This window comes from Hibiscus syriacus, unplaced genomic scaffold (assembly GCF_006381635.1).
Source record: "Hibiscus syriacus cultivar Baekdansim isolate YM2019G1 unplaced genomic scaffold, ASM638163v2 tig00112293_pilon, whole genome shotgun sequence".
In the NCBI taxonomy this organism is placed as follows: domain Eukaryota; kingdom Viridiplantae; phylum Streptophyta; class Magnoliopsida; order Malvales; family Malvaceae; genus Hibiscus; species Hibiscus syriacus.
The window spans coordinates 1,412,438-1,436,242 of NW_024063296.1; positions in this window are offsets into that span (position 1 = coordinate 1,412,438).

Here is a 23,805-nt window from a genome sequence, read left to right on the forward strand (position 1 = left end):
GGTTCTCGATGGCATATATCTTCACAACAATCATCTACAAAAGTTGTTCAGTTAACAGAAGGCATGAAAGTGTATACAAGCAGAGATGGCTAAAATTCAAGCAAAAAGGAAAGGAACTTGAAGGAACAAAATTTAGCAACATTTCTTCCCGAAGAAACAAGCGCCGCTAAATTCGAGCACTTTGTGGCATCCTGTTAACAAAATACAACTATACCGTCATAGCGTCACCAATAACTATGCTTGTTTAAAGATAGATCAGATCCTAGTGTGTTGGTAAAAAAACACGAGTGAGAAAGATAGAGAGAGAAATAGAGTGAGTGTGACAGGTCGTCCATCCTCCGATGAGGAATGGACTGTCTTTGTTGACAATCTTAGTAAGAGAGTTACTAGAAGAGAGTTAAAAGAGATTTTCAATCATTATGGACGAGTAGTGAGGGTCTATATTCCAAGTTTTATGATTAAACCGAATTACAAATCATCCATGTTTACCTTTGTGCAATATGCGATGGAGGAAGGCTGTAGAAGAGCAGTACATAATGTTAATGGAACGCTGATTGATGGGAAAAGTCTCTATAGGGGTTGCAAAGTACAAGAAGGATAGGACAGGAGAAATAGATGAAAAAAGATTTCAGTTGGAAGTTAACAGGCCAGTTAGAGGGGACAAAGGTAAGCAGCAGGAGGAATTGGAGAAACCGAGAAGTCGATGACAGAACGTATAAGGAGGTTTTGAATATGGATAATAGGAGTATGGAACATGAAATAGTGGAAAATAGGGGAGGTCAAAATAAGAAAACAAATGGAGTAAGGAATGTACTGGAAATACACATTCCTTCAGAAGATTCAGGATGGCTGAAAAATTCTTTAACAGGGGTTATCAAATATCCCTTACAGCATGATATGGTGATGAAAGCTTTGGCAAATGAGGGATTCAAGGTCAAAATAGTCAGGTGGGGATACGTAAGGAATGCATTTATTATTGTGTTCAATTCAAATGAAGAGTTCTTAAGGGCGTGGTTGAATTTTCGAGAGAAACTTTACTTCTGGTTTGATTGGTTAGCTCCGTTGTTGAACGAAGAAGGTGTTCCTTTGGAGTATTGCTTGGTTGAGTTGGTTGGTTTACCACTTCTTAGCTGGAATGAACCTTTTCTGGAGAAACTTTCAGGAAGGTGGGGAAAGGTTGTAAGTATCCCGGATAAGACAAGAAAGAGAGAGGACCTCTCATCGGCGAGAGTGTTGTTAAGGGTAGCAAGTCCTTTTGATGTACCCGAATATATTACTTTGGGATCATATGGTAGATTTTTTAAAGTTAAAATTAATTTGGGATCTAAGTGTAAAGCAATCTCTGCTGCAATTGGAGAAGAGTTACAAAATTATTCAGATGATGGCTACAGTGTTGATTATTCGAAGGAGGATGATGGAGGAAGTACAGAGAATGAATAAGATAATCGGGGAAAGTCAGTAGAGGGAGTTTGGTAAAAGGTGGACACGTGGCTTCAAAAAGGACAAGAGAGGGGGATGATAGAAATAGGTGGGGAACAATCTCTAAAACAAAAGTCCCACATAGAACCTAATATTAATGGGGTGTCAGGTAAATTTGAATTTGAGTTAAATCCTAATAAGGATTACGTGGGTCTTGGGCTACGAGAGGTTGTAGACCAGAGTCTTTCAGCCCAATCTGATTCTAACTGGGAGTCATATTCCCCTGTCACAAAAATAATTCCTGTTGGGCCTTCTGTGAAATTAAAGTGGGGCGGGCTAGAAAATCACAATAAGGTTCAGTCACTTTCTAAATCAAATGAAGATGAAAGATGCAAAATAATTGAGGAGAAAAATAAGGGAGTAAAAGAAGTTGAGGTTAATGATTTTGGTAAGCAAGTAGAAGGAAAACTGCTACAGGAGGAAAACAGTGAAGTAAATGTAAAGTGTGTTAAGCGGTGGAAATTGTGATATCCAGCATCTACATGTATGTCAAGAAGAAGTGCATCTGATGGAATATGGGAAAGAGGACGCTATGCTAGAGTTTATAGAAGGTCAAGAGATAAACGAATCTGGTTATGTTCGAGTATTGAAGAAGATAACATTCGTTCAGAGGGAATTCGAATCAAAGACAAAATATTACAAACTTAAGAAATATTCAGCAGCTTTCTTTAAGAATTAGGAGAAGTTGACAGGAAAAGGATAACAATAGTTCTATCAATTTTTAGAGTACATCTATGGTCCCTATTATTTGCAGTAAATATTCAGAGAGTATAGTAACAACTTCTTTTATTACTTTAGGGACATGAAAATATCATAGAAGGAAGAGAAGAGTTTTAATCAGTGAAGCTTTGTAACTGGTAAATAATTCTACTGTTTCTTCATCCCCTTTTTCGAAGTTATTGGAGGAAGCAATGGCTACATAGGAAGTCTGTCAGATGTTAGGTATTTTATTCAAGGAAGGGAATGAGGCTTTTATTGAAAAAAATTTAAGTATTGAGAAAGGTTCAGATGTAGTAAGGGAAGGTTGATTGTTGGTCAGTATATGTTGTTTGTAGGATATGGTTTTTGGTGTTTAGGGGTGAATCCTTTATATGCATAAATTAAGTATTCTTTCATGGAAAATAAGAGGTCTAGGGAGGAGGGAGAAGTCTTTAGCAGTCGCAAGGCAAGTAAAGAAGATTAAACCAATTTTTCTTTTCATTCAAGAATCTATGCTGGAATAATGCAATGTGTCGATTACGAGGATAGGGGTAATTTGTTAAAGGGAGTGTTGGTGTCTCTAGCTCAGGGATCAGCAGGTGGGTTGATTAGTATGTGGAGTAAGAATGTGTTTCAAGTCACAAGTCAACATGTTCACAGTAGGTTTCTGGCTTTACTGGGGAAATTTATGGACGATCAAATGAAGTTTGTTTTTATAAATATTTATGGGTTTGCTATTGAATCTGAAAAGGAAGAGTTTTATGGGGAGCTGCTGAATTATGTAATTTCTCTGAATTTACCAGTTTGTATAGGGGTGATTTTAACGTGTATCTTGATCCGGAAGAAAAGTTAGGGAAATCAAAAAATTGGCATGCCATCGACATTCTTATATCATTTGTGCAACAAGCTAACCTTATTGATTTGCCTATGTCAGGAGGAACTTTCACTTAGTGTAACAATAGAGAATTTTCAACATGGGTTAGACTAGATCAGTTCCTAATTCGTGGTAGATTCCTAAACTATTTTCCTAATATTTCACAATATCTTTTACCGAAATCAATTTCAGATCATAATTCAGTTTTGCTGGAGGATATTACTATCAATTGGGCCCCAAAACCTTTTAGGTTCTTTAATTTTCTTTTAGAGGAACAAGGTTTTGATGAATTGGTTGAAGAATCTCTAGAAGTTGAGAATAAGAAGAAGAACAGAGGGGGGATTTTCATGATGCTACAGGCTGCAAAAAAAAAAGACCAGGAACTGGCCTGGAAGTATTCATATAGGGCTTGAAGATTCCATTTCGTTGCTGGAAATGAAAATAAATGACTTGGACAGAAAGTCACAAGGTGGAATTTTGTCTACAGGAGAGTGGGATCAGCTGATTGAATTTAAAATGAGTTATGGAGGCTGCTAAGGATCAAAGAGAGTGTATGGTTTCAGAAGTCCAGAAATAGATGGATTAAAGATGGAGACAGAAATACAAGGTTTTTTCACCCTAGTGCTATGAAAAAGAATAGAGTCAATACTATTCATTCATTGAAATTTGAAGGGGAATTAATTTCGGATCAAGAAAAGATAAAAGTCAGTGTGTTCAATTTCTTCAAGACTGCTTACAATACAAAATCAACTTTGGAAGTAGAGGGACTTGACTTTTGGAGTAAATAAGGGCTTAAAGGGGTTGTATTTAAAGTGGATTTTAGTAGAGCATATGATACTTTGGACTGGCAGATTCTTCTAAGGCTAATGAAAGAGATGGGCTTTGGTGACAGGTGGTGTTCTTGGATCTCACAGTGTATTTCGATAGCTTCAATATCGGTTTTAGTGAACGGGTCTCCTATAAAAGAGTTTCCTATCGCTAAAGGCTTAAGACAAGGTTGTAGTCTTTCTCCTTTTCTGTTTAATGTGATTGGTGAATTGTTTCATATGATGTTAACTAAAGTTGTGGAATCAGGTCTATTTCAAGGGTTCTCTTTTGGCAAGACTCAAAACTCATTTACTTTGTCTCATCTCCTGTTTGTAGATGATTTAATTATTTTCTGCTGAGCTTCCATTACTCAGATTAAAAATGTCAGAAGAGTTTTGAGGATTTTTAGCTTAATGACGGGGCTTCATCTTAATTTAGCTAAAAACAAACTTTATGGTATTAATGTGGAGGATAACATCCTTGAAGATTGGGCTACGACTATTGGTTGTTCTATTGGTTCCTTTTCGTCGGTCTATTTAGGCCTTCCATTAGGGGCAAAAAGGAATTCCAAGAAATTGTGGGAGTCGTTAATTAAGAACTTCAATAAGAAATTGGCAGGGTGGAAAGCTTTTTCTTTATTTATGGCTGGTAGATTGGTGCTTATTAAGCCAATATTTTCATCCTTACCTATATTCTACCTATCTATTTTCAAGATGCCATTTATTATTTGTCAGAGGTTAAATTCTTTAATGGCAGATTTTTTATGGGTGGAGGGGATAAGAAGAAGAAAATGCATTGGGTGAGTTGGAAAAAGATTTGTAAACCGATGAGTGGTGGTGCTCTGGGAGTTGTTGATTTGAAATTTACTAATCAAGCTTTGTTGGGAAAGTAGGTTTGGAAGTTTGCAAATGAAAAACAAATCGACGTGGAAGAAATTCTTAAGTAGCAAGCACAACGTTAGTTGTCATTCCATGGATATCAACAAGGTCCTCTCTCACAAGGACTCTTGGATTTGGAGAGGAATTGTGAAAAACTTCATGAAGGATGATTTCATTGGAGGCTACCTTAGATCCCACACAAAGTTACAAGTAGGGAATGACAATTCGATCTCCTTTTGGAATGATACTTGGCTAGGGGATTTTCCATTGAAAGTTCTTTTTCCTATGATTTTTTCCTTGTCATCAAATCAATGGGGCAATGTTGCTGATTTTGGAAGCTTTGATTCGAATGGATGAGAGTGGAATATTAAGACTAGGAGGAATCTTTGTGATTGAGAAGTGGTTCAGTTGGTAGAGTTATTGGATAGGCTTAAAGACATTAAATTAATTGATTCTATGGAGGATTGTGTGTTGTGGGATGGAGTGGGAGAGGGACTATTTTCAGTAAAAGCATACAAGAAGTGTTTTTCTTCTTTTAATGAGGAAACATTTATGTGGAACAAATGTGTTTGGCTGGGTTTAGTTCCTCCTAGAGTTGAGGCATTCCTTTGGCAAGTATCCCATCAAAAATTAATTGTGAGAGTGGAATTAAAGAAAATAAGGGTTCCTATAGGGGATGACAATCTCTTCCCTTTCTGTAATCAATGTGAAGAATCAGTTAAATATCTTTTTATTTCTTGCCAGTTTTTGTGGGAATTGTAGAACAAAATTATAGACTTTTGGGGTATTCTGTTAGCTTTACCTCCTGATCCTCCCTCCCTTATCATCTCATGGTCTGATTTGAGGCCTTATTCTGCAATGTGGAAGTTTATTTCGGGGGCAGTTTTATGGTCAATATGGAAGATTATAAATGAAATCATCTTTGAAAGAGGAAAGTTGTACAAATTCTCATTGTTTTTCACCGTTCGTTTCAGGTTAGCGAAATGGTTCCTAGCAAAGTATCCCCTTCTTTCTATTCAGGTGGATTCGTTAATTAGTGATCATTCCTTGGCAGATAATATTTCTGCTTTTAAGGAATTGAATAGGCCTGTGTTCTATTGGAGTACTCCTCCAGTTGATTTTTTTAAGATGAATGTGGATGGGGGTGTTAGTAGTGTTGAGATGATTGTTGTAATAGGGGGTATTCTCAGAGATTGGAATCGGACTAATCTTATTTCTTTTTCAGAAAATGTTGATCATACTCCTCCCCTTCTAGCAAAATTGAAAGCTATCAAAAAAGGCATAGACATCTTTGTCTCCTTAGAATGGGTATCGAAGGGTAGGCTCATTATTGAAAGCGATTGCAAGTTAGTAGTGGATTGGATGAAAGATCAAGCTTCAATTCCTACTTTTCTTACAAATTTTGTTAAGGAAATTGTGTCTATTGTTTATGTGAATGAAATTTTTGTGAGATGGATTCCTAGGTGTTGTAATTGCGAGGCTGATAAGCTAGCAAAGGAGGGGATTGGGTGATTGTTAACTTTGTTTTAGTTGGTTTGTTTGTTTAACAGTAAGGGTGTGATAGGAGTGTGTTTAAGTCTTATGTAACTGGCAGGAGTGTTTTTAAGTCTTATGTAATTGGTTTATCATCAATATATTGAGGTACTCTTTTCCTCCTTCCGCTAGTCGGTTTGTGCCTTAGGGTAAAGGACTACTAGGACGGAGGTTTTTAATGACGCATCCTATTTCTATAAAGTGGCCAAGGAAAATGGAATCTGATGTGATCATGCCGAGGACCAAACTTCTTCAACACATGATCACTCCATGGGCGTTCTACCTTGTTGATTCTAAGGGAGTCTTATCTTATTTTATTACTTATATACTTATTTATGCATGACATGTCACGAGAATATGCTTGACTTATTTTAGACTATGCATGATTATTATATGTTGTCATTTATATGTATAACATATGATATTCATGCATGACTTATTCATTCACGTTTTTACTTAACTCAATTCATGCATACACATTCATAGTTAGTGCATTATATTTACTTTTATATATTTTTTGTTTTGAAGGTACATTCGGCCACATGCATATATATACTCATTCAAGGCACATGAAGAGCCATGTTAACACCTGATGCATTCCACTTTCATGAATCCATTTATGGAGTGAATGTTCAAAGGATGAAGAAGCATGAATCAGACTAATTCAAAGAACACTCATTAATGGCATGAATCCAAGTATATTCATCCAAGGCAGCCAAGAGTCTTGTTCACACTTAAAGAGGATGAATGCATTTAACCCAAGTACATTCACCTAGACGCATATGGGAGATGAACTTGATGCAACATGTACAAGAGTACATTCAATTAAATCATGCACTATTACAATGGATTTGAACCTTCATGTACATGTACACACAATTAAAGACAAGGAGAGGAATAGACAACATGAAAAGAACATTAAATATACTGACCATATTCATCCAAGGACGTCAGTCAGATTGTTCTCCATTTTCTAACAGGTTCCTAGCATCTTTGGACTAAGAGGTATCTTGAATTTTATTCTCCCAACTCTTATCTTTCCAACGCACTTTGAATTGCATCAATCCGACATCGAGAGCTCAAAATATGGCTAGATTACTGAAGACAGTGCAGGCTGGAAATTTATACGGGTTTACAACCATTCATCTCATTGGTTGAATTTATGAAGGGATGACATTAATGGAGACATGCATTGGACCAGAAGTGAATATTCAAATGATTCTGAAAATTTATGAAGAAAGATGAAATGTTTCTTTCAAGGCTATCAAGTACATTCATTCATCAAATTCATGAAAAAAGATGAAGCAATATGTTCACACAAGGGGGAAAGTATTCGGCCAAAGGGAGATTCATTGCTTTTAAGGAAGAACATGCACTCAATTAAGGCCTTATATGTTCACATGGGCATGCATTGAACTTACATGGATGATGAACATTCATGAATGAATGTTCATCTATTAAATGTTTTGTATTCACACCATGCACTCTTAGGCCTATAAATAGCTTAGCATGTTTCAATCGTAAACACATCTTTTATCGATCAGAAAAACATCTTTGTGAGTTTATCAATCTTTCAAGTTCTTTAAGAACTATATTTTTAGCAAGTTTTCAAACTTGTGAAGTCATTCTATTCACCTTAATACTTTAAGTTCCTAGATTTCTATCTAGTGGGTTTAAGTCACTTTTACCACCCCTCAAGTAAGTTTGTAGAAAACAGGGTTATGCTACTCTGGCATAGTTTCTTCTTTGGCAAGCTTGAGATACTATCAACATCAACACCATCTTCCATCTTCACCGGTGCTTCCATCTATCATCAACTTCCGCAACCACACTCTGATCTTCCATTTTATCATTTTGATTATATATAAACTATATTTACTTATCATTAACTATCTTAATTCCATCTTATTTGTCTTGTTGCAGACATATTTCAATTCTGAGTCTATACTTGTTGTCTTTCTTAGATAGGACAAATAACAAGGCTATCTATTCTTCTTCATTAGTGAAGGAGTGTAGCTCGTCTTACGTCAAAATCAATTGACAATTTCATGATCTGAACATATATGTATAAGCACAAGGCATCTTTTTATCAAGTTCCAACCAGAAGTCACATCTTAGTATGATCATCAGTATGCTCCCTTCGCTCGGTTCTCTCGGAATTAGTTACTTTTCATATCTAAATTGACAGCACATGCATGGAAATGTTTACAACAATTTATCAAACAACAAAGTACCATTCAAATCGAATTAAATGATCCCAAAGTCGATGATATCACCGGAATCCAATCATTCATTACGAACAAAGAATCCGTTATCAATAAATAATGAACTCAAAAGGGTACTAGTATCAATGCTCAAACAGTAAATGTTAAACCATTAGCAGCTGCAATTTAATCAGTGTATAGACTCAAAATTCCCCTTTACCAGACTCTCAATTAAACACAAAATCTGGAAGAAGAAAAAAAAAGAGTTTCTGCAAAATAACACATTAACCATAACAATCTTGAAGGGAATTGAAAAAAAAAGGCGAGGATACCTCGATCATTAACCCGAAACAGATACAGTTCCTTGCCTACCAATGCCAAACAAAGTGCTGTATAAACAATTGCAAACTAATAAACCTTCAACAATCTAAAATTGAAGCAAAATCGATAACAACTCGACTACGTACGAACATGCAGTACTGGGAATTTTCTGCCTACCAGATTTTCAACAATGAAAAGGGCATAGTGTGCATATACTTGTGGAAAATAAGAAATGATAAGTTCATATTAGTGCCTATAATTTTCAGCAACTCCAAAGAAAACAGCCAATAATAACAGATCAAACCCAGGGCTATCCCAAACATTAAAAGTCTCGGTGCTTAGACGATTAAAAAAAAACCAAAGTATCCCAAAATCAGAATAAAAAACACCAAGAATTTATCATTTTTTTATAACCACCTATATACAGTCGATTAATCAATTAATTCAAATTGGATACTATAAAAGCCCAACATAAGATAAGAATGAAACTGTGCTCACAAAGAGGAGGTCTTTCATCATACCTTGTATGGTTTCCGAGGGAAAAAATGAAGACGAAGACCATGAGGGTTTTAAACAGGGAAGAATAAACTTTCCAAGATAATCCATCTGGTATTCTTTAACATGATAACAGTAATCAGGTGTACCTTCAAAGACAGGACCATCAAAAGTTGTGCTTTTTTTTGCTATCAAAGTTCTGCATCAATCCATTCTTTGTTATATTTTAATACTACATAATGATATTCCCAAAAAGAGCAGAAACAAAACACATCAATTAACAACGCAAAAATGGAATACTAAAAGACTGATTTGACACACACACATATATACTTAAACCCCAAAATTTAAATAATAAAAAAACAGTAAATATAGCTCACGATCACATGGTTACTGTGCTTTTAATCTCTTTGCCAACAACAACATGAATCTTCCACTCTATCTGAAGCAAATGGATATTGATGAAGTGATTAACAAAAACGAATAGAAGAAGAAGAAAAGGTTGCTTAGAGAGAACAACATGTGACTAAAGGGTGAAATTAATGGCCGACAGAAGAGAAGTGAGCACACGGTGGGCAAAGATATGATCTTTCATACAACCTGCATGCGTGTGCTCACTCTCTCCTGTCAGGCCATCCCTCTGAATTACCATTATTAGCTTAAAATTAACTACCTGCAAAACAAAGAAAAACACCCCCAAAAATGTAAATAAAAGCTGAAATATAGCCAAAACCAGCTGTTGTTGCTGCTGTTTCTATATTAAGAGATAAGAACATCAATCTTCCTCCTTTGAGAGACTCAACGCACAGATCTGGAGAAAATCTTATGAAATTATGAAGGAGTCGGTCAAAAAGAGTTAGGGTTTTCTGTGCATTTCTTTTCAAATCCATCACATCAAACACCCTTCCTCCAGCTCCCCTCGTCCATATATGAATTCGGGTTTTAAAGCTTTTTAAAAGTTACTTTAGGCTTAAGGGTAAACTATACTATTTACCGCTTAAATGTTGTCAGATCATCATTTTATCATCAAGCTTTAAATATTTCAGTCAAATGATCAATCATTAACATTTAACATTTAATGAATCAGTGACATAATAATTAAAATATTTTAATATAATTATACAATTGATCTCTATTATTTATATATATTTTTTAATTTAAAATTAATTTTAATAAATTAAAATAAATTTAATTTTTGAATCAAATGATGTCATTTATCATTGGTGACACGTATCATTGATGACAAGTATCACCCTCTAATTAAAAGAAAATATATCAACATTCAAGGAGAAGAGAAATCAAACCAAAGAACACCTAAGTAATTTAGCAATTACCAAACAATTGAGTATAATTTAGACAACAAATAATATATATCACGTATATTAGTATGTAATACTTTAATAAAAATTAATAATATTTTGTATAGTTTAAATTTTAAAAATATATATTTTACTTTTCTCTTAACTTATTAAATATATTTTATTTTTATTTTAATATAAGAATATTTATTTTTTCTGTTTCTTCATTTAAAATGTATTTTAATTTTATCCTAATTTTAAAAATATATATTTTTAAATATCTTAACTTAAAATATTTCAATATTTTATTATTATTTAGTTATAAAAATATATATTTATTCTTATTTTTACTTTAAAATATATTTTATTCTTATTTTAAATTAAAAATATATTTTATTCTTATTTTAAATTAAAAATATGTTTTATTATTATCTTAACTTTTAAAATTATATATATTTTTTAAAACATCCAACTTCAAAATATAAAAGAAAAAAAGTTAACGAATGGCAAACTCTCTGAAATTTTCTCTCTTCCTTTTTCCCTGGATTTCCTCTCAAGCGCCGCCTTTTTGCCATTCCGTTTGGGAGGGGACTCTCTTTCGCCTTCCACCCCACTCTCGTGGAGGTTCGAAGCAGGATCCATGGCTGTTTCTACAATAGCAATTTAGGCTATTTCTCGATTGTGATTTGGGATCCCCTAATCTCTCGCCACGGCCATGGAATGGAGATTTTGACGAGAGATCACATCCAAGGAGAGGCGGCGTTTCGTGGAATTGGGCGATGGATAAATCTTTCAACAGATTTCAATTCTTGACAGGGCTACAGTCAGTTCAAATGTCCCATGAGATGCGAACAAGGGCTACGTTAGGTGATCATATGCGAGCGAATCTCCTCCTGAATCGAGATGTCCATCAGAATAGGTGACGATCGGCACAGGTTTCAATTTCCTTTCGATTGATTGGACGTTCGTCCCAGGTTAGTCATCATAATAATGATGTAATCATCATATCTTGGTTCCTGCTCTCGTGGAATTCCTATCCACGGAAGGTCATATTTTGGTTTATATTATTTTGGTTTTATTTTATATGGGACATTCAATCTTCTTTAGGGCTTAGGATTGCAATGTCAATAGCAGTATCATTGTGCAACATTACCCTGGTCTTTGTTTATTATTTCAGAACTTTCAATCTCTGGTTATTAGGTTACAAACTAGGTTTTCATTATATTGGGAATATGTTAGGCACTCTGTTGGTCCATGTATTTTCCATTGGGATTTCTACCCTTGTATTGTTTACTTGGGTGAGAAAAATCTCTGGTCATCTTCACCATTGCTATGGTGTTTCGATGCAAGGTTATCGGTATTGGTATGGTGACAGTTCTGGTGTCCGACCCGATTCAACCGGCCTGTGTCCCTATAAGAGATTACTGAAAGTTCCTCCGACGGGAGACTACAAGAGTTGCGATTCAATGGCTAGACATGTTCTTGACCAGTGGCGCATGAGCACCAAATTTCATGAGAAGCAGGGGATTGGTGACTTTTAGGTTCCAGGAGATAGGTTGGTTGCGTTTCAGGGTATAATACTTTGTGATGGAGCTTTCAAAAGTTACGTACAATTTTACAAGTCTGAACTAAACGGATCCTTGACGATGGGTCCCATTGAGATGATGTGGTTGATTAACATGTTCAATAATTGGAGATTTGGTTATTAACCATGCACACAACTTACAATTAGTGGATATATACTACATATATTTAAGGCTGTTAAAAAATGATAGCACAGTATTACTATTAATGACGCTAATCTATTTTATGATTTGCATAGAACTCTACTTTAGCAGCTTTATTATTTAAGTTTCAAGTTTGGTCCACGTGGTATATATTCTATTAGTGGGATTGGGTCCCTATACCTACTTAGAATTTTCTATCCTGTTATAATGGATACATCCTGTCTTTCCCTGACATATGTAGCCTCTTGATGGCTATTTGATATTATGTATTCTCTTTCCGAGGCTGCAAGTTACATCGTTTTTTTTTAACGCGTGGTACAATTTTATTTGGCCATTATTTGTGTCGCTGTTGCACGTTTGATAACCCACATGCGGTACGGATTGTCTAAAAAAGGAGAACTAATAAATGACTAAAAAACCGAAAATTTAATAAGATAATTAAAAATTCGGTAAAGCGCTATATTTTATGTTGTCTTAACAGGTAGAAAATATGAAAAATTATTAAAAAATTTAATAACCGATAAACTTTGGTTATCGGTAAGTATCGATACATATATATAAGTGTCCAAACTAATTTCAATGTTGAAAATATTAATTTAAGGTCATATTTTGAGTAAGTTTTAAGATATTAATTTAGTAATTATACATGTCTAATAATTTATTTTTATGTTACGATATATATTATTATTAAATTAAAAATAATAAATATAGATATTACATATTTATTATTATTTTTGATTAAAATTGTTAAATTTAAATTCTAAATAATATTTAATAAAATATCTAAACAATTAAATACTTTTTTTGTGTAAATAAAATTATTAAATTAATATTTTAGGTGAAAAAAATGAAACATTATTAAAAAAATTTGAAACATAAATTACATAACTATCAACAAAGTATCGATACTTGTACAAAAAGTATAAATACTTTTAACATATACGGTAGGTCTTTATCAGTTTTGTCATAATGAAACTGGTATTGTCATATTTTTACCTGTTATATTGTTATGCATCGATACATTTTTATAAAGTATCGATACTTTCAACATATCTGGTAGCTCTTTACCGGTTTTGTCATAATAAAACTGATTTTTTCATATTTTTACTTATTATATTATTATGTATCGATATATTTTTATAAAGTATCGATACTTTATAGGCGCTATTATTGTTTTTCTTTTAAATTATAAAAGTGTCGATACTTATTTAAATGGAATTGATACTTTCAACATATCTGGTAGGTAGTTTAATGTAATAGGCAGTGCCTATTTTTTTTTACCGTTTACATTATTAGCAACCTTCAAAAAAACCGATAGGTATTTTAATGTAATAGGTAGCGCCTATTTTTTTTTACTGTTTACATTATTAACAACCTTAAAAAAACCGGTAGGTATTTTAATGTAATAGGTAGCACCTATTTTTTATCGTTTAAATTATTAGCAATCTTTAAACACACGGATAGGTATTTTAATGTAATAGGTAGCGCCTATGTTTTTATATCGTTTACATTATTAGCAACCTTCAAAAAAAACTGGTATGTAGTTTAATATAATAGGTAGCGCCTATTTTTTTTACCGTTTACATTATTAGCAACCTTAAAAAAATCGATAGGTATTTTAATGTAATATGTAATTCTCATTTTTTTTTTACCTTTTACATCATTAGCAACTTTAAAAAAACGGTAGGTATTTTAATATGTAGCGCCTTTTTTATTTTATCGTTTATATTATTAGTAATCTTTAAACAAACCGGTAGGTATTTTAATATAATAGGTAGCGTATATTCTTTTACTGTTTATATTATTAGTAACCTTTAAAAAAACCGGTAGGTAGTTTATTGTTATAGGTAGCGCCTATTTTTTTACCGTTTATATTATTAGCCGTTTTTAACCGGTCACTTATTTAACCAATTACGTCTTTTTTAACCATTTTTTAACCGCCTTACAACAGAACTGCCTATGCGCAGGGCTACTGGCTGGGGCACTGACCATGGTTTTCAGAACTGGAACGGTTAGCGAACCGGTCATGCTACCAGTTCACTGGTTCAACCGGTCGAACCGGTCTAACCGATCGGAAGAACCGGACGACGTCATAATTATTTAAAAAATTAAATAAAAATACAAAAAATATTAAATAAAAAATAATTTTTTATATCACAAGTCATATTCAAAGCAAGTCATAACATATATAAGTTAAAAACCATAAAATCAAGTGAAACAAAATGATTCAAATTAACTACAACATAATATTTAAGGTAAAACATATTAAATAATAAATATAATTATATAACTATAATTAAAAAATAAATTTGGGGTTAAAAAATCATAACAAAATGATATTGTTTGGTTTAATTTTTTTTTTAAAAAAACCATATCACATGGCTAAGAAACATAGAAGAGCATCCCAAAAGTCTAAAGAGTAAAAATATGAGAACAAAACAATCTCACATTGCTAAGAAAACATAGAAGCGCATCACAACTAACTTCTATAAATAATAGAAGTAATTTGGCATTCAAAATCATGGAGCCTTTTGGTGAGCATTGAGTGAACTATTCTTTCACTTCAATCAAGCTCGAATTTTAGGCTTCAATCGAGCTTCTAATTTTTTTTTGAGTTCAAGCCTTTTTGAGTTCAAGTTTCAATATTATATTTCGAGTTTGAGTTGAACTTGATAATTTTTAGCTTGTAAGTTTGAGTTGAGTTGAGCTTACTTTTAAAGTTTTCAACTTCGAGTCGAGCTCAGCAATACTCGAGTTCGACTTGGCTCGTTTAATAAACGACGTTGTTTGGTTTAATTTTTTTAAAAAAAAAAAAAACAAAAATCCCGGTTTTTTCCGGTTTTCAGCCGGTCCGGTTCGAACGGTTCAGTGGTTCTGGCCGGTTCACTAATAGCGGTTCAACCGATTTAGATTAAATCGGAAATCGGACTAAGTAATGATTCCCGATTAAACCGGACGATCCGGTCCGATTTTCAAAACAGAGGCCCTGACAGATTTATGTAACTGATACGAAATGCTTAATAACAAATAATAAATATTCTATTTTTGCATGGCTTATGGGACGGATCTGTATCCTAGATTATAGAATATACTTAAATTCAAAATTTCATCAGATGTGGACCACTATTTTCATATTTAACGTCAACACTGATCTATTTTTGACTAAGTCAAACAATAGAAGTGGGGCAATCTTAGTGACTGAACACCCTTAATTGATGGACAATTTTGTTTCTTTACGTATTATAACTGCGATCTTTGCATGGATTGTGTCATACTTTCAAATGTTACCTGTATATGTGCAGTGGATTATTGGCTGTGGGACGTTAAAACGGTTTGTTTCATTAATTATAAACGACGATGGATTGTACAAGTAAAGTATAAATGCCAACTACCAATTCTTTTTAAAATTGCATGCCAGGCCTGTATGTGTCCACGTACATCTGTCCGATATCTAGTTGGTGGTTGGCTGAGTAGTAGTAATATATTAAAACGAAATCATGGCTATACATGAATGGGGTATTCAATTTCGAGTTCCCTTGTTCCACTTTTATGAAGTTTATTGTATAATACCTGGTCAATATTACTCTGTAATCTCAAATGGAAAGCCATACAGACTTGATCCACGTTTCCATACGAAACTAAAAGGCTCCTCATTGAAGGGGCTGAAGGACAATTTGGTTGACTATTACCTGTGGGATATTATTCCTTATTTCCAAAGTCATGACCTGTTTCTTTGGCGAATATTTCAATTTGTAATCAGACATATCCGAGGGTGTAACCGTATTTGGACAAGGATTCTTTTGTGTTTTCCCTTGCTTCAGATTCTTGGCTTCTTGGAAAAAGTTTTTCTTTGGAAACTTCTGGTTATCATTCTAGTTACTTCAAAGCTTTCTAGATTATCTTCTACTTCTGATAAATGGGTTGGAAAATCTGGCAAAACAAACATGATATCGGCGGAGGCTGTGGGACAGCCTCTCCGGACGTCATGAAACTGTTATGTTGGAACTGTCGCGGCTTAGCTAATGCTGCGACAGTTAGTGGTTTAGGGCGGTTTATCGTTCAAGTTTGTCCTTCTCTTATTTTTCTTTGTGAAACGCATCTTAGGCAAGCTCGAAGTGTCTATTTTAGGTGCAAGCTAGGTTTGGATAATTGTTTTACTGTTGATAGTGGAAACTCATGTATTGATTTGATGTTGTTTTGGAATAATGAAATAAGCATTGATATTTTGTCTTACACTCGAATTCATATAGGCGCTATTATTAAAAATGGATCAGATACGTTTCATTTTACTAGAATAAATGACCATTATTCTACTCTACATAAGCGACTTACATGAGATACTTTGTTTACTATTAGTAGGGCCTCGTCGCTCCATTGGCTAGTAGGGGGTGACTTCATCGATGTCTTATACGATTCTGAGAAGCATGGTAGTTGTAGAAAGGCGAGGTGTAAATAAGTTTAAAATATGGAGAAAGCTTATGATAGGGTTGAATGATTTTTTGCGGGTGATGATGCTTAAGCTTGGCTTGGCGCCTCCATGGGTGGACTTGATCATGATGTGTGTGGAATCTGTGACTTTCACTATTCGATTTGATGGGGTTTTTACTCAGAAATTTTGTCCAAGTCGTGGTCTTCTTCAAGGGGACCCTCTGTTTCTTTTTTTTCTTCCTTTTTTGTATTCAGGGTCTCTCATCCCTTCAGTTAGCTACACAACGTTGAGGTAGCCTAAAAGGAATCTGAGCTAGTCAATCTAGTCCACGAGTTACTCATTTACTTTTTGCAGATGATAATATTAACTTTCTTAAGAACTCGTCTGCTGAAGCTAACAATATCGAGGAGATTCTTTCGACTTATGGACGTTCTTCAAGACAATAAGTTAATTTGGAAAAGTCGACTCTATTTTTTTAGCCCTATGACATGTATCAATCATCGGGAGAGTATTTAGTCCATCTTGGGTGTGAATGAGGTTGAGGACCTTGGTCACTCTCTGGGTATGCCTCTGGGTTATTGGGAAAAATAAATCAAATGCCTCTCGTTTTGTCGCAACCGGCCCTGCAAGAGAAAATCTAACTCGTTACGACAATGAGAGTTTTTAAAAGATTTTTAATGAAAATGTAGGAGTCATCACCAATCATTTTAAGGTGTGATTGGAACATAAAAAATAAGGCAATTTCAATAAAAAAAAATTATTTTATCAAAAATACCAAATTTTGATATGCGAAAACAAAAAATCAGGTTCGGGAATCAATTACGCATGGGGAATGATTGACATCCCCACGGTGCCCAGAAATTGGTACCTAGTCGATTATCCTATATTTTAAAAAAATTAGAAATTTTACTTCGAGTTTTTATTTAATTTAAAATCATTATGTATTCAAATTTCAAAAAAGGATATCGGTTTACCAAGACAATAACGATCACCCTCAGGCGTTTACGTGAAGGCTTCAATATTGATACCAATAACTAAATATTGCCTTAATGATTTAGAAATCGTGATGCATGGTTTTGAAAATGATGTTGATTTACTTCAAGAATTACCACTTGTCACCCCAGAGCATTTAGGCGGAGGATACACTATTAATTTCTTGATAAATAAGCATTACCTTATTATTTTTTAAATCGAAATGCATTTAAATAACTATTTATGAACCTAAGTATACTATGTGGATTAATTAAGGTAATACCTAACTTAGAGAGTCAAATTATGAAATTTAAGAAATATAAAGGACTAAACCTAAAAATGGAGGCTCTTATATAAAAAATGGAGGCTCTTATATTAATCCTAATTTATTTGAACCAATTATTAATTCGAATAATCAACATGAACCCTTGGGCATTTAATGCGAGGTCCAAATTGAATATTCCCCAAATTAAGGGACTAAAATGAAATTAAGCCTAAAGTGGAGGCTATAATATTAATCCTCATTTATTTTAACCAATTATTGAATCGAATACTCGATTTTGACGATCGAACATTTTATGCGAGGACCCAAATCAAATATCTCCTAATTAATAAGTTTAAGGACTAAAGTTTGAGAAATATAAATCTAAGAACTAAATTCAAAGTCTAAATTAAAGGGGAATGAAACTAAATGATTAATCCTAAAATTTGACTAATTAAAGAAAGGATTAAACATTAAATGTAATTAAAATAAATAGAAAAAAAGATTTAACAAACATACATTTACATAAAAATGTCTAAATGTGATAAAATTAATAATGAAAATTTAATTAATAATTACTAATTAATAATTTCAAAGCATAAATTTAATAAACTAAATTAGTATTAGAGTTAATTAATGATATAGTTAAGAAATAAATTATGACCAATACATCTGAATCAGGGACCTAAATCAAGTGAAACATAAAAAAATTCAGCATAATGACAAAATTAAAGGAAATAGAAACTAAGCATTCAAATTGAAATAAATTAGAATTATGACAGTGAACATATTATAAAAACACGCCTAAGTTAAGGGGACTAAAACATACTTTTTCCATTTTAATAAACCTAAAACAAACTAGTAACTACAAAATGTAAAATTACAAAATCGGGAAAATATGAACAAAATTAGCGCTAAAAAACATTACAGGTAAAATGCAATTTCTCGCTAAATGTTTGAGGGTGTAAATAAAATTATTCCCAAAAAGTTTTATCTAAAAGCCTAATCTTAGATTAAAAGAACCTTAATTTAAGGGGAAATCTCACGTGCGGCAGCCTAATATACAGTTAAGGAAAGGCGCTACCGATTTTGTTATTATTTTTTAACAAAACCGGTAAAAAATTATCAGAAAAATTATTATTTCTACCGGTTTTGTTATTATTGGGCGCCTTACCGGGTTTGGTAATATATCCGATAGAAAAAATAATGTTTTAGGTAGCGCTTTATCGGATATATTACCAATCTCGGTAAAGCACCCAATAATAAAACCGGTAGAAATAATAAATTTTAGGTAATGTTTTACCAGTTTTGTTAAAAAAATTATAACAAAACCGATAATGCTTTTTTTAGCCGTATATTAAGGTTATCGTATGATAGATTTTCCCCCTAATTTAATCACTTTACCCCAGCCGCCTTTATCTCTTCTGTTTCACTTTCTCAAAACCCTCTCCTATCTCCTTAACCGAGAGATCCCCAAACTCCATAAGCATCGGCCACCACTTCCACCATTGTACCTCGACGGAGGTTCAAACTTTAAACCGTCACCTATGACGTTAAAGCCCCCTACACAATGCCTAAACAAAACTTAACACCTCTGTTTCTTCAACTCAAGAAAAAATCATGAATTCCCGACATCGTAAATCAACTCTACTCCTCTCTCCGACCACCACCAGCAGTGGTCGGGCACACCAAAAGCCCCACCTAAAATGCCTAAGTCTTCTAAACTCTGCTTAAATCCAAATCCAAATACCTAGAAATCCCAACCGACTCTCCCTTAGATAATGGACAACTCTAAACTAACAGGGATCCTAGCTCTGAATTTCTTCTCTCTTTCTATTTCTTTTGTTCTTCTTGAAAAGAAAAATGCTTGCATGCCAATAAAAAAACTCGTATACCTCTAGAAAAAATTGTTCGGTTCTTTGATTTTTGCTCGTTAGGGTTTATAATCATTTTCTATTTGGGGTTTTTGTACCTCTATTATTTTCATATAGATTAAACAGTAAAATGCAAAGGGGAAAAATCTAATCCTATCTCCATTTTTATTTTCATACGAGAATCTTTGGCTAACTGGTCTTTTGGAAGCAAAGAGTACTAACGCTCTTGCTGTCGTGGCTCTTGGAATGGTACGATTGATTTTGGGTGAAGAACACAACTGACACCCTTTGGAAATTTTTGGAATTTAGAGGAGCGGAACCTGGCTTGACAAATTAGGGTTAAGAAAACCCTATCTGATTCTTGATCTGGACCATTGTATTGGTTCAAACCCAGCGGTTCAGGCTCGATGACAATTGGAAGGGTCTTGCAAATCAGGGTTGAAACCCTAATGGTTTTTGGGTGATCTAGACCGTTAGATAGATCCAAATCTAAGGGCCCTCCTGAAGACACACCGATGAGTCTTACGTTTTGGAAAAGGTCTTTTGATAAACCTAATTAGTCCCCAGTCTTAGACCATTGGATCATAGCCAGTGTGAATAGGGTTATAGAACCCTAATTGCTCTTTGGTTAATCAACTGAGCTTGTTAGGCTTCTTTTCTAACCGGTCTTGAGTGGTTGGGTTTGTTTTGGTCTCATATAGGCTTTGTATCTCTTTTGGACCTGTAATGTAATCAATCAAAAAGAAATAAAAAGTTAATATTTATTTTATTTTAATATTTGATAATAATGTGTTCTTAATAATCAAAATAACTATAAATATTGTGGTGATCCAATGTAAAATTTAAAATTCGAGAGAAACTATCTTGAGTGAAACAATGCTGGTCCAACTTTTTATAAAATGGAATCGAGCAAAATTGTGGTGTTGATCCAACTCCTTATGTGATAGAATCAAGCAAAATGGTGATGTTGATCTAACTCCTTATGTGATGAAATCAAGCGAAATGGTGATATTGATCCAACTCCTTATGTGATGGAATCAAGAGAAATGGTGATGCTGATCCAACTCCTTATGTGATAGATGCGTCGAGGTTAAATAATTTCTCCTCATTAGTAACTTTCTCTCTCTCATCAGACGAGTTCTTCTCATTATGAACCATTTCATTAGAAATGTTTGGTCTATCTTCTCTTTAAAGAGTATCAACTTTACAAAAAGATTATCATGTGTCATTGATATGTATTTAGAGTACCCAAAGGTAGTGACCCAAAGGTTCTTAATTATTTACTAGGATCCACGTCTTTCAATGCTAAGATTGAGATCATGTTCTTATGAAATCCTTGTTGACTTCTTGAATCCATATAAAAAATTCAATGGTAAGATTGAGTTCTTATTTTTGCAAATGCCTAAACATGCATGCATGATGTTATTTTAGTATTGCAAATTATGTTGTCTTGTGAAATCTTTACTTTGTTCTCTTAGATGAGTCTCTTATCTTTACTGAATCTTTAATTCCCTTATCCAAAGCTAGATTTCTCAGCCGTGCTTGACCCTTTTTCACATTCTATCTGGGTTTTCACACAAACGTTCTAAAGTTTCATTTCATTTTTTCACTTTGATTTTTTCTTTTTCTTTTTCTTCTTTCTTTCTTTTTTCGTTCTTTTATTATAAATGCTCATTTATCTGCCTCGAATAACATCTTGACAAGGACTTCCTCTAGTGTTGAATAAATGATAATCTTTTCATTGATCTCTTCATATGCTTAGCCCATAGGGATTCTTCTGACATGCCTTGTCACACAATATTCAACAATGAACACAAGTACTGACACCATGGTCTTCTTTAGATTCTCTTAATTCAAAAAGTTTAACTGAAAGTAATATCAAGATTTTTTTTGTTTTATTTTAAACTATGTTAGTCTACTTAAAAGATGTTTATAAAAATTGAATAGAATTAAAGTTTAGAATGGTAAACTTGAAATTTATTGATAAAATCTAGGAAATGTTTTTAATGGAAAACATAGAAATGATAAAAATCTAGAAATAAGATTCAAATTCCCCGATGATACTAGCATAAGCGTTCTTAATCCAATCAGTTTGATACAGTTTAGAGCACTGAGGTAAGCTTCTGTTTGAAAAATATCAAATTTTTCTAAAATGTCTGCAGATGTGAAGTTTCTCCCAAAATACTAGGCTCTCGAGAGGTTTTAATTGCCAGATGCCTAATATCGAAATGCATTTGAGCCACCTATTCAGGTTTTCAACTCAAATCATTCATTTGGTTTCAAGACGCCCTTTAGGGATTTTATCTTGAACCCCTCTTTTATTTTTATTTATTTTTTTCTTTTTCATTTTTCCATTTTCCATTTTCCATTTTTTTTCTCTCTTCTAAGTGTAATATTTCTTGACATGAGTTTATTGGTATTCTCAACACTTCTCCATCTATCTCTTCCAAAATCAAAGCTCATCCGGAAAAGACCTTTTTGATAACATATGACCTTTCCCAATTAGGCATCCATTTTCCACGAAAAGTTTTATTAATAAGCAAGATCTTTTTAAGCACTAAATCACCCTTTCAAAATTTTCTTTAATGAACTTTCTTATCATGAGCTTGTATCATCCGCTTTTGATATATTTGACTATGACATATAGCTTTCAACTTCTTTTCTTCAATAAGATTCAACTGGTCAAACCGAGCTTGAGCCCATTCAGCTTCATCCTGATATATTTCTTTTAAAATCTGATGAAAAAAAAATTCAACCTCAATAGGTAAAATTACTTCCATTCTATAGACCAAAGTGAAATGTGTTTCCCCTATAAGTTATGATGGTCTTTATGATAATCCTCTTAATGTTCTTGTTTGACACTTCTACTTCCCATTCATATTAGGGTGATAGGTTGCTAAATTAGCATGCTTTATCTTTAACTTTGCACAAAGTTCATCCATCATCTTATTGTTTAAATTAGTAGCATTATCTGAAATGATTCTCTCTGGCTACATATCGGTAAATTATCTCTTTGGTTATAAATTTGCAAACTGTAAACCTTGTAATACTAGAATAAGAAGCAACTTCTACCAACTTAGTGAAATAATCGATTGCCAAGAAGATGAAGCAATGCCCGTTTGAAGCTTTATGAGTGATTGCTACAATGACATCCATGCCCTACATAGAAAATGACCATGGTGTGGTAATCACATATAAAGGTAATGGAGGATCATGAATCATATCAACATTTACTTGGAACTTATGACATCTTCTTACATAATTGACACAACCTGTCTGTATAGTGGCCCAATAATATCCATATGCCATAATCTTTCTACCCATGAAGACACCATTCACATGTGTTCCACAAATTTCTCCATGCACTTCCTCTTGAACTTTATGCTTCTTTGGCATTCACACATCTCAGTTGAACTTGATCATTGCCTCTTCTGTTTAAGATTTTACTATCAAGAATATAACCATCAACTATTCTTTGGAGTGTTATTTTGTCAATCTCAAATGCATATGGAGGATATGCTTGATATTTGATATACTGTATAATATCATAGTACAATGGATGACCATCTGCTTCCTCCTTTATACTGAAGCAATGTGCTGAAGTTTTATACCCTTGCATTTTGACATGCATCATATTAGCCTTTTTTTATTTGCTTTAAACATGGTAACTTAATGTAGCCAAAACATCATCCATTGGATTATATTCTCAACAGAGATAAGTAAAAGTGATTTCTTCAAATTCTTTTATTAGCTCTATGATCAAATTTTGGTATTCAACTAGCTTAGAATCATTTGTCTCATATTCTCCTCGCAATCGATATACAACTAGATAGGAATCTACAAATACTTTGAGTACATTAACTTTTCTCTCTATGGTTGCTCTCAACCCCATGGCACAAGCCTCATATTCTGCAATATTATTGGTGCAAAAGAAATCTAGTTTACTTGTAAAG